Source organism: Crocuta crocuta, unplaced genomic scaffold, assembly GCF_008692635.1.
Source record: "Crocuta crocuta isolate KB4526 unplaced genomic scaffold, BGI_CrCroc_1.0 scaffold27, whole genome shotgun sequence".
NCBI lineage: Eukaryota > Metazoa > Chordata > Mammalia > Carnivora > Hyaenidae > Crocuta > Crocuta crocuta.
The window spans coordinates 1,859,287-1,869,392 of NW_027532250.1; the positions used below are offsets into that span (position 1 = coordinate 1,859,287).

The 10,106-nt window shown below is 49.3% G+C and overlaps 1 long non-coding RNA gene across 4 annotated transcripts in view; it reads right to left on the bottom strand.

Moving 5' to 3' along the window:
- LOC144243265 (uncharacterized) overlaps nt 1–10,106 on the bottom strand; it is a 40,557-nt gene that overhangs the window by 20,329 nt on the left and 10,122 nt on the right. For 3 of the 4 annotated variants that reach the window (XR_013338592.1, XR_013338591.1, XR_013338590.1), the window contains exon 2: nt 601–740. This is a non-coding gene — a long non-coding RNA (uncharacterized LOC144243265). The remainder of the gene's footprint in view (nt 1–600; nt 741–10,106) is intronic. The other variant, XR_013338593.1, reaches the window with a different exon arrangement.

The following is a 10,106-nucleotide window of genomic DNA, read 5'->3' on the forward strand; positions in this document are numbered from 1 at the left end:
GTTAGGAAGGCAGAGACTTTGTCCCCACTTGCAGACGAGGGAGCTGAGGCCTGGGGAGGTTACATTTCCTGGCCAGGGTCAAGCAATCAGCACAGGATAGAAGATGAGACTTTGATTGCAAGCCAGACGACTCTGGTGACCTGACTCTCCTAAACCTTCCAGGAAGCCTCTGAAAGCTTCTGCTGCCCCCAACGTCTCTCCCAAAGCAGACAGAACCTTTGATTTGCAGACAGGCACCAGCCACAAGCTGGCGGTGGTAGGCTAGCCTTCCTGACACTCCCTCCACTTCCCCCCCACCCAGGACCCGAGCCAGCCGCCAGGTGGAGGTCACACCCAGTGCCTGCACAGTGACACACCCTAAAAGCAGATTGAAAAAAAAAAAAAAAAAGAATTTATGTCGAGGCAACTGATCTTGAGAGCCCAGGACCCACGACCTCCCTGTTTGAAAGGGCAAGCGCACGGAGTCAGTTATCGGGGTGTAAACCCAGAGGCTACTGTCTCCAGACCCAGAAAATCAGGGCTGAGAAAAGCAGTCCGAGCCCTGACCGGGTGTTGGGAAGCGGGAGTCCGAGCCCCACACCCGGGCCTGTGTGTACATACCGCCTCTAGAAGGAAAGGGAACAGCTGAGGCCGCTGGCGGTGTCCAGAGTCAGCACTTGGGCAGAGACAAGGGAAGGCAAAATTTCCAGCGCTTTCTCCGGCGTCACTGCTGTTCTGTTCAGACAAAGGCAAAGTTACGTCTGGAAGGGAAAGATAGAAAAGGGAAATAAAACCGAAGATCTCACACCTGTCAGAGCTCGCAGGGCCTCTGAGCTGCGCCCTGTGACCGGGAGGGGAGGGCAGCGGTGGGACTTCCCAGGGGGAGCAGTAAACCAGGGGCTGACTGAAGGCTGGGCCAGCGGGAGCACAGGCCGGGGGGAAGGGGGGTAGGGGCTAGCTCCACCTCCCTAAGCACATCTCTCCAAGGCTCAGGGCCTCAGCCTTCCCATCTGCAGAAGGGGACAGTAATATAGGTGCTTAACGGGTTCCAGAGACCTTACCGACTTTATTCCCTTTAACCTTGACGGCAACTCAACAAGACAAGACTTTTTTGTTTCACATTTTTTCTAATGTTTACTTACTTTTGGAGGGGCGGGCAGAGAGAAAGGGAGAGAGAGAGAGAGAGACAGAATGCAAAGCAGGCTCCAGACTCCAAGCTGTCAGCACGGAGCCCAATGTGCGGCTCGAACCCACAAACCGTGAACTCATGACCTGAGCCGAAGTCGGATGCTCAACCAACTGAGCAACCCAAGGGCCCCCAAGTGTTTTTTTATTTCATTTGCTAATAAGAAAATCCAGAGTTCAAAAATTCAAAGGTTAAGTTTTCAAACCCAGTTGACCTGACACCAGACCTGTGCCTATTAACTTTCAAATACTTATAAAAATGCTTCCCAAACAGCAACAATGACACCCACGATGGTACCCACCTCATGCATAGCGCTTCCTCTGTCCCAGGTCTTCACAAATGCCTGTAGATTCTTCCGTCAACTCTCTGAATTGGTCACCGTAAAATTATCCCAATTTTACAGATGAGGAAACTGAGGCCCAGATGGAAACAAAAACTGCTTCGCAACCGTCTCATTTTCCTTTTTTTTCCCCAAGCCACTAAAGGAGATTTTCTGGACATTTCCCCCTATTCACTGCCTTACCCCACCTCGTGAAATCTTAGTACCAGACACATTATCTGTTGACATGCTATCTGTAACTCTGTGCTTTACACATAAAAAGTAGGATTTTTCACCCCCTTTTTTTTTTTGGTTTGCCCTCACCTTCGTTAGAGAATGAATGAAAATAAAAAGATAAATAAATAAAAATAAAAACATTTCCAAGATCAAGTATGTAAAATTCTCTTCTGCATTCTTAGGAATTCACCACAAGTTTTAGCTTCAAGAAGGGAGGGGCAGCTCAACTATCTTCAGTTCAGAATTTTCCAGGCCTATTGACAATGGAAACCTGTGTCCCAGGAGCACCTAGAAACATCCTAGCAGTCTCGATTTATCTTCTGCCTGACCTGGACCCTGCCCACTTTCTAGCTGACAGAAAGCGCCGCCCACTGGCAAAAGGCTCCTCCCTTCACTCAGACCCTGGAGAGTGGAGCGTGCTGTCAATCACCAGGCTCCACCCCCTTGTCACCAGGCTCCACCCCCTGGTCACAGTGATTGGTGACGGGGCGGGCACTAGACAGAAACTGGGCCAATCAAAGCCCTTCCCATTCAAAAGGGACCAGATGAAGAAAAACACATTAACCACCATGCAAAATTGGAGGAAGGTAGGTATGCAAGTGCCTGAGGTCATGATCCCGCCTTCTGCGGAACAGTCTAAGGAAATAAAGCTAAGCAGAGCAGTGCAAGGGCCAGAGACAGCCTTGGCTGGATCGATTCTGCATCCAGAGTCCCTGAGGGCCCCTCAACTTCCCACTTCCCAGCTTCCTTCTGGAATCCAACAGATCCCCCTTCTTGGTTTTAGCTGGTTTGAACTGGGTTTCTGTCACTCGCAACACCTCGGCAGGATTTGAGCAAACCTACAGTAAAAGTGTTTTTAAGATAGTGGGGGAAATTTTGAACATGTACTGGATATTATGTGATATTAAATTATCATTGGGGCACCTGGGTGGCTCAGTCGATTGAGCATCTGACTCTTGATTTCACTCAGGTCGTGATCCCCAGGTCATGGGATCAAGTCCTGCGATGGGCTCCTTGCTGAGGCTGGAGCCTGCTTGAGATTCTCTCTCTCTCTCTCTCTCTCTCTCTCTCTGCCTCTCTCTCACACTCTAAAATAAAAAAACATTTTAGGAAATTATTATTATTTTAGTTAAGTGTGACTGCGGTGTTAAGGTTATTGGAAAATAAACACTGTAAAGGCTACATACTGAAGTATTTTGGGTGAAATGATTCAGTGTCTGAGATTTGCTTTTAAATTTCCCAACACTTCTGACCCTGCTCTCCCAGTTAAGACAGGGGACAAAATATTTTAAAAAGAACCTCAGGATGATAATTGCTGAAGCTGGGAGCAGGTGTGCGGAAATTTCTCATCCTATTCTCAGATTTGCAGTATTTCATAAGTGGAAAGTTTAAAACTAATAAAAATGAAGAACAAAGGAAAGAAGGAAGGCTGCCGTCTTCTAAAAGGAAGCAATGATTGAGGACTGATGCAAGAGGAGTAGAAAGCAGAACATCATTCATTCATCATTCATTCACCAAATTCCGATTCATCAAACTAAACACTCCCCCAACGCCCCCCAAACGCGCGGACAGGACGTTGGTCTCCTCACTCCAGCCAAGCGGAGGCCAGATGACCGGGAGTAAATTATTCAGGTTTCCGCAGCTCACAGAAGTGCCCGGAGAACTGAGCGAGTTTCTCTCCAGCCAGAACCCTTTGACAGGGCAGGGATTTGATTGGCCCAGCTTCTGTCCAGTGCCCACCCTGCCACCNGTGTAGATTCAGAGCAGGGACCTGAGCGAGTCGCGTAGTGTCAGGCACAGCCTGTCTGCAGGGAGCAGTGTCCCCTGGGAGGAAGAAGGACCTGGATGTGACAGAGCAGCCACTGCAGGGGCCTTTGTCTTCGTGAGAGGAAGGAAGCCATGTTGCTCAGGAATGACAAGCACTCACAGATTCCGAGAGTTTACATCTGCCAGGCCCGTCTGCCTTGGGATCCTCCCAGTGCACCCCTGTACGCAGAGACTGACACTGTCTCCTCTCTACGCTTGGAGAAACCGAGGCACAGAGTCAAATCGCTCTGCCCAGGGCTGCAGCGTTTGTGCCTGGCCACTAGGTCTTCCACACCGAAATGCTCGTCTCTACCTTCCGCAGCCACACAGAGCCACCTTTGCAAGGAACCAGGTGTGTCCAGAAGCTCTCATCAAGATTTCCGCCCTCAGCTTCCTTAAATCCTCCTCCGAGAAAAAAGTGTCCTTGACAAATTAGCAGAAGAGGTGGGGGGGGGGGCGTGCGGGGAGGGACATCCAACCCACAGCTGCCGTGTGCGTTTTTGATGCACAGAAAATCCCCAGAACTCGCTGGCCTGCTGGGCGGAGAAGCAAGGCAGGGACTGAGTGATATGGTGCGATGCCCAACGCCGGGGGAGAAACTCCAGCCCTTTGACGCTTGCTCTCAGAGGGGCTCCTGACAGGGACTGAGGACGCAGTCACCGGGGGCCCTGAAATGCCTCCTGTCCATGGCTCAGGTCTGCCCTGTCAGGCCAGGGGACCCATGGCCACTTCCCCTATGGCAGTGGCACATGACCGGAGCTAAAACTTGCCTTTCTCCCCCACCGGACTTCTTTGTCCAAAGAGAATCCAGAGAAAGGCAGAGAGAGGAAAGGAGCCTGCCCACCTCCCAGCCAAATGACATCATGCCTGTGAGCGTGTCTGTTAGTGGCAAGCAGGGTGCTTTACAGTGCTGTGCACACAGGTGCTAGAGCCAAAGTGCCCGGACCCTAATCAGCCCTGCTGCTTTCTGGGGACGTGATCTTGGCCAAGTTAAACAACCTCTCTTGATGTCAATTCCTCTGCAAAATAGAAGAGATGTTAGTGTGTCCTTCACAAGGTTATCGTGAGGATTAAAGACGCTAATATGTAGAGTGCACAGGTAGAGCTCGTGGTTGAAGCGAATGCTCAATAAAAGATCCTGCAATGATCAGTCCCCACGTGAGTTTACATGTTTTAACACTAAGCCCGGGGGGGAGGGGGCACAGATACAGCAATGAGTTATGGAATGAATGAGTGAACTAGCAAACCAATCACTGCTTTCTGAATGAACCTGCCTATTCATTTATTTAAAACCATGACCAGTTCTAATACTTGATTGGATGAATGGGATCTTCTTCACCAAGTGTGAATCCTTGGATACAGCTTAAGGTTCTCTAGTTTGCCCCCAAACTAAAACCCAGGTGACAGTGAGGCCTTAGGAGTACCAGGGACCCCCAGACCCCCTCCCATTGTGGTCCGCATCCTGCCTCTCCTTGAGTGTGGCCAGGATCTGCGTGCTCAATGGAACCTCACCTCCCTGGTTATGCTGCATCACAGGGCAGAGCAGAGGGGATTTTGTGGATGTAATTAAGGTCCTGGGTCTGTTGCCTCTGAGTTCATCAAAAGGAGATTATCCTAGTGGGCCTTTTTAATTAATTTATTTTTATTTTAGAGAGAGTGAGCAGGGCAGAGGGGCAGAGGGAGACAGAGAGAGAAAGAGAGAGAATCTTAAGCAGGCTTCACCCAGTGCAGAGCTCAACATGAGCTCAATCCCATGAACCTGGTCATGACCTGAGCCCATATCAACAGTTGGATGCTCAACCGACTGAGCCACCCAGGCACCTCCCTGAGTGGGTCTTTTCTTTCTTTCTTTTTTTTTTTTAATGTTTGTTTTTGAGAGAAAGAGAGAAACAGAGCATGAGCAGGGGAGGGGCAGAGAGAGAGGGAGACACAGAATCCGAAGCAGGGTCCTGGCTCTGTCAGCACAGAGTGCAACGTGGGGCTCAAACACACAAACTGCAAGATCATGACCTGAGCTGAAGTCAGACGCTTAACCAGCTGAGCCACCCAGGCGCCCCTACAATGAATGGCTTTTTAGAAGAGGGTCTGGGGATGCAACGTGAAAGTCCAGCGAGTCCTAGCAGCCCCGCCTCTCTGCTGAGCTGCAAGAAACCGGCCACTATGGGGTCCACATCTTGGAGGAAATGAATTTTGCCAACAACAGTGTGAGCGTGGGAGAGGCCCCCAGCTCCCAGTGAGACTCCAGCCCCAGCCAGCACCTTGACTGTGGCCCTGTGAGACCACGAGCAGAGGACAGAGCTGAGCCACGCCAGGGACCCTGAGCCACACAAACCTGTGAGATAGTAAACGTGAGATAACAAAAGGGTGCCGTTGGAGCCAAGAGGTTTGTGTGGTAATTTGTTGGGCAGCAACTGAAAACGAAGGGACTACTCGCTGTTGCCTTTTTCACCGCTCCCGGTGCCAGGTGTGGTGTGGTGTTCTCAGCAACTGGAGTAGGTTCCAATGATGTGCCTATTTTACAGATAGTGAAAGTGAGGCCTGGAAAAGTCACGTAAGTTGCACAGAGCTTTTTGGCAGTGGAGGCAGATTTTAAACCCAGGCTGTCTGCCCCCAGGGCCTGCCCCCAGCTGCGGAGGCTTGTCTATGCCACCAGATACACAGAGCACAGGGCTGAGAAGCCCAAAGGGTGCCGGCCTGCACACTGGTGATCTGGACGGTGATGTGAGACAGATGTTTTGCTTTAGGGCTTTTTCTACAATTTCTTTATTTTTTTTTCACAGTGCATATTTTTTTAAATTTTTTAATGTTTATTTTTGAGAGACAGAGCACAAGCGGGAGAGGGGCAGAGAGAGAGAGAGGGAGACACAGAATCCGAAGCAGCTCCAAGCTGTCAGCACAGAGCCTGACATGGGGCTCGAACTCAGGAATGGTGAGATCATGACCTGAGCCGAAGTGGGACACTTAAACAACTGAGCCCCCCAGCTGCCCCCATCACGATGCACATTATTTTTTTAAAATTGTAAGAAAAAAGAATGAACGTACTTGGCGTCCACAGTGACAATGTCTGAGTGGTGGGGTCGCAGAGGACTTAAAAAAATTTTTTTTAATATTTTATTTCTGAGAGAGAGAGACAGCGTGAGCGNCATGAGCTGACCTGAGCCAAAGTCGGACGTTTAACCGACTGAGCCACCCAGGCGCCCCTTAGAGCACTTTATAAAACTGCCCTCTGTTTTCATATCTTAATTCTCTATTTTTATTTTTATCAATGTTATCAACTCTCTATAACCACCCCCACTGTCCACAAGAAAGGTGCAGCTGGCCTCATTTTGAAAATGTGCACGCCAGAAAACGTGCAAGCGACAGCATCTGAGACCTTGACGCAGAGGAGAAAAGGTGGCCAGGTCGGGAGTCCGGTGGGGGAGAGAGGGCCGGGGTCTAGAGCCTGAGCGAGAACAGGTTCCTGCGCTGGCAAAGGGAATTTGTTGGGAAACTTGAAATGTGGCTTCAGAAAGATTGGCCTGAAAACGTTCAGCTCCTTCTGCAAACCTTGTCACCCTAAACGTTGCTATTTTAATGGGAAGCTATTCTGCGGGGCGGAGGGAGGGGGCTCCTGCGAGGCAAACAGAAGGTGCCAAGAAGTCAGAGCCCTGGAAGTAGGAGAGGGAAGGGAAGTACGCTCCCCAGCACCAACCCCCTCCACCCCCCCACCCCCCACAAGCACACAAGAGAGAGAGGCTGCCTGCGGATGTAGCACTAACTATTCATTAGTGAGCGCCTCCTGTATGCCCAGCGCCATGCTGGGCTTTGTCCACGAGTCTCTCGTTTCATCTTCCCACATCTGCACAACTGAGTCCTATCTTGTTTCCATTTTACAGACGGGGACGTGAAGGCTGCAGGAGATCCGGCAGTCACACTCATCGCATATTTCATTACATCTGAGATGTTCCGTAGACCCCCTTCTCCGACAGAGACAGTCTCCAAGGCCCCTGTGGGTGCCCGAAACCGCAGATAGTACCCAACCCCCATACGCTGCGCCTTCCCCGAACCTATGAGGCTATGATAAAGTTGAATTCATAAACCAGGTACAGTAGGAGATTAACAACAATAACAAGGAATAAACTAGAACAGCTGTAACGGGCTACTGTAGCACAAGTCATGCGAATGCAATCTTTCTTTCAAAATATCTTCTTGTCCTGTCCTCACCCCTCTGATGCCGGGAGATGCTACGGAGCCTGCGTGATGACATGAAGGGAGGTGACTGCATAGACACTGTGACGCAGCGTGAGGTTCTACTGACCTTCTGGTGATCCGTCAGAAGTGATCTGAATGCCCCGCTTCCAGACCTCGACTGACTGCAGGTAACTGGGGCCACAGAAAGCTGAACCGCAGATGAGGGGGGCTTCTGTCCTCTAACTTTATGTTGCCCCGAGGGAAAAAATGCAGCCAGCTCTCCATGTGAGACAGTATGGGCTTAAGATGAATCCTGATGCTGGAGATGTTAACCTCTGCATCTAAAAACCCACGGTAGGGGTGCGGCGGGGCGGGGGGGGGCCTCGGTCCGCTAAGTGTCCGACTCTTGGTTTCAGCTCAGGTCATGATCTCACAGTTTCGTGGGTTCAAGCCCTGCATTGGGCTCCGTGCTGATAGCGCAGAGCCTGCTTCGGATTCTCTCTCTCCCTCTCTCTCTCTGCCCCCCCCTTCCCCCACTTGCACTGTCTCCCTCTCAAAATAAATAACTAACACTTTAAAACCCCATGGCTCAATGCAATGTGGTACCCTGAGTTGGATTCCAGAACAGGAAGGAAGAACATTCTAATGGGGAACCGGTGAACTCCAAGCAGTTAAGGATTGTGTCAATGTTAGTGTGCTGGTTTTCACGAGTGCTCCGTGGGTGTGTAAAGCACTAACTCGAGCGAGATGAAAGGTGTAAGGGAGCTCTCTGCACTGTATGCTACTTTGTTGCAATTCTCAGCTGATTCCAAAAGGTTTATTTTTTTATTTAAAAAAATTTTTTAATGTTATGTATTTCTGAGAGAGAGAGAGAACAGGAGCAGAGGAGGGGCAGAGAGAGAGGGCAACACAGAATCTGAAACAGGCTCCAGGCTCTGAGCTGTCAGCACAGAGCCCGACGTGGGGCTCGAACCCACAAACTGTGAGATCATGACCTGAGCCGAAGTCGGACGCTCAACCGACTGGGCCACCCAGGTGCCCCAAGGTGTATTTTTTTTTAATTAATAAAATCTGCTAAGTGCTAACACTGATACGGTCCTCCTGTCTGGGCCCCGGTCTGGTATTGGCGATGGGACAACGTATAACCGAACAATGGGATCCGGAAAAAGATCCACACACATCTTGTCACCTGATTTTTGACAACATTGTCAATGCAGCTCAGTGAAGAAAGGAAAGTCTTTTCAACAAATGGAGCTTGAAAAAATGGGCATCCCTACATAAAAAATAAGTCAAAGAAAAAAATAAAATAAAGTAATTAAAAAGTTGAAGAGGACCATAGGCCTAAATGTAAAACTTAAAACTATCAATCTTCTAGAAGAAAACATGGCAGATGGCAGAAGCTCTCTGTGACATTCACAGGAACTTTTTAGCTAGGACACCAAAACCATAAGCCTTAAATTTAATAATTGATAAATTAAACTTCAATCAAAATTAAAAGCTTCTGCTCTTCAAAAGCCACTCTTACATGGGAGCCTGGGGGACTCAGTGGGTTAAGCGCCTGACTACAGCTCAGGTCATGATCTCATGGCTGCTGAGTTCAATCCCTGCATTGGGCTCTGTGCTGACAGCTCAGAGCCTGGAGCCTGCTTTGGATCCTGTGTCTCCCTCTCTCTCTCTCTGCCCCTCCCCTGGTCATGCTCTGTCTCTCTTGAAAATACATTTTTTTAAAAAAAATTTTAAGCTGCTTTCATAAAAATGAAAATCCCAAACACAACCTGGGAGACTATATTGGCAAAAGACATATCTAATAAAGGACTGGTATCCAGACTATAGAAATAACTCTCACAACATAACAAAGAAACAAATGATTCAATTAAAAATGGGCTGGAGCACGAGGGTGGCTCAATCGGTTGAGCATCTGACTTCGGCTCAGGTCATGATCTCGCAGTTTGTGAGTTTGAGCCCCATGTCAGGCTCTGTGCTGACAGCTCAGAGCCTGGAGCTGCTTCAGATTCTGTGTCTCTCCCTCTCTCTCTCTGCCCCCACCTCTGGCTTACACTCTGTGTGTGTGCTCTCTCTCAAAATTAAATAAACATTAAAAAAATATGGGGCACCTGGTGGCTCAGTTGGTTAAGCATCCGACTTTTGGTTTTGGCTCAGGTCATGAGTCATGATCTTGCAGTTCGTGGATTCGAGCCCCGCGTCGGGCTCTATGCTGGCTGACAGCTCAGAGCCTGGAGCCTGCTTCGGATCCTGTGTTTCCCTCTCTCTCTGCCCGTCCCCCGCTCAAAATAAATAAATAAACTTTAAATAAAATGAGCAAAATATGTGAACTGATATCTTAACAAGAAATATATAGGGATGGAAAATAAATGCAAAAATGCTCAGTATCACTTGAATGGCCATGGA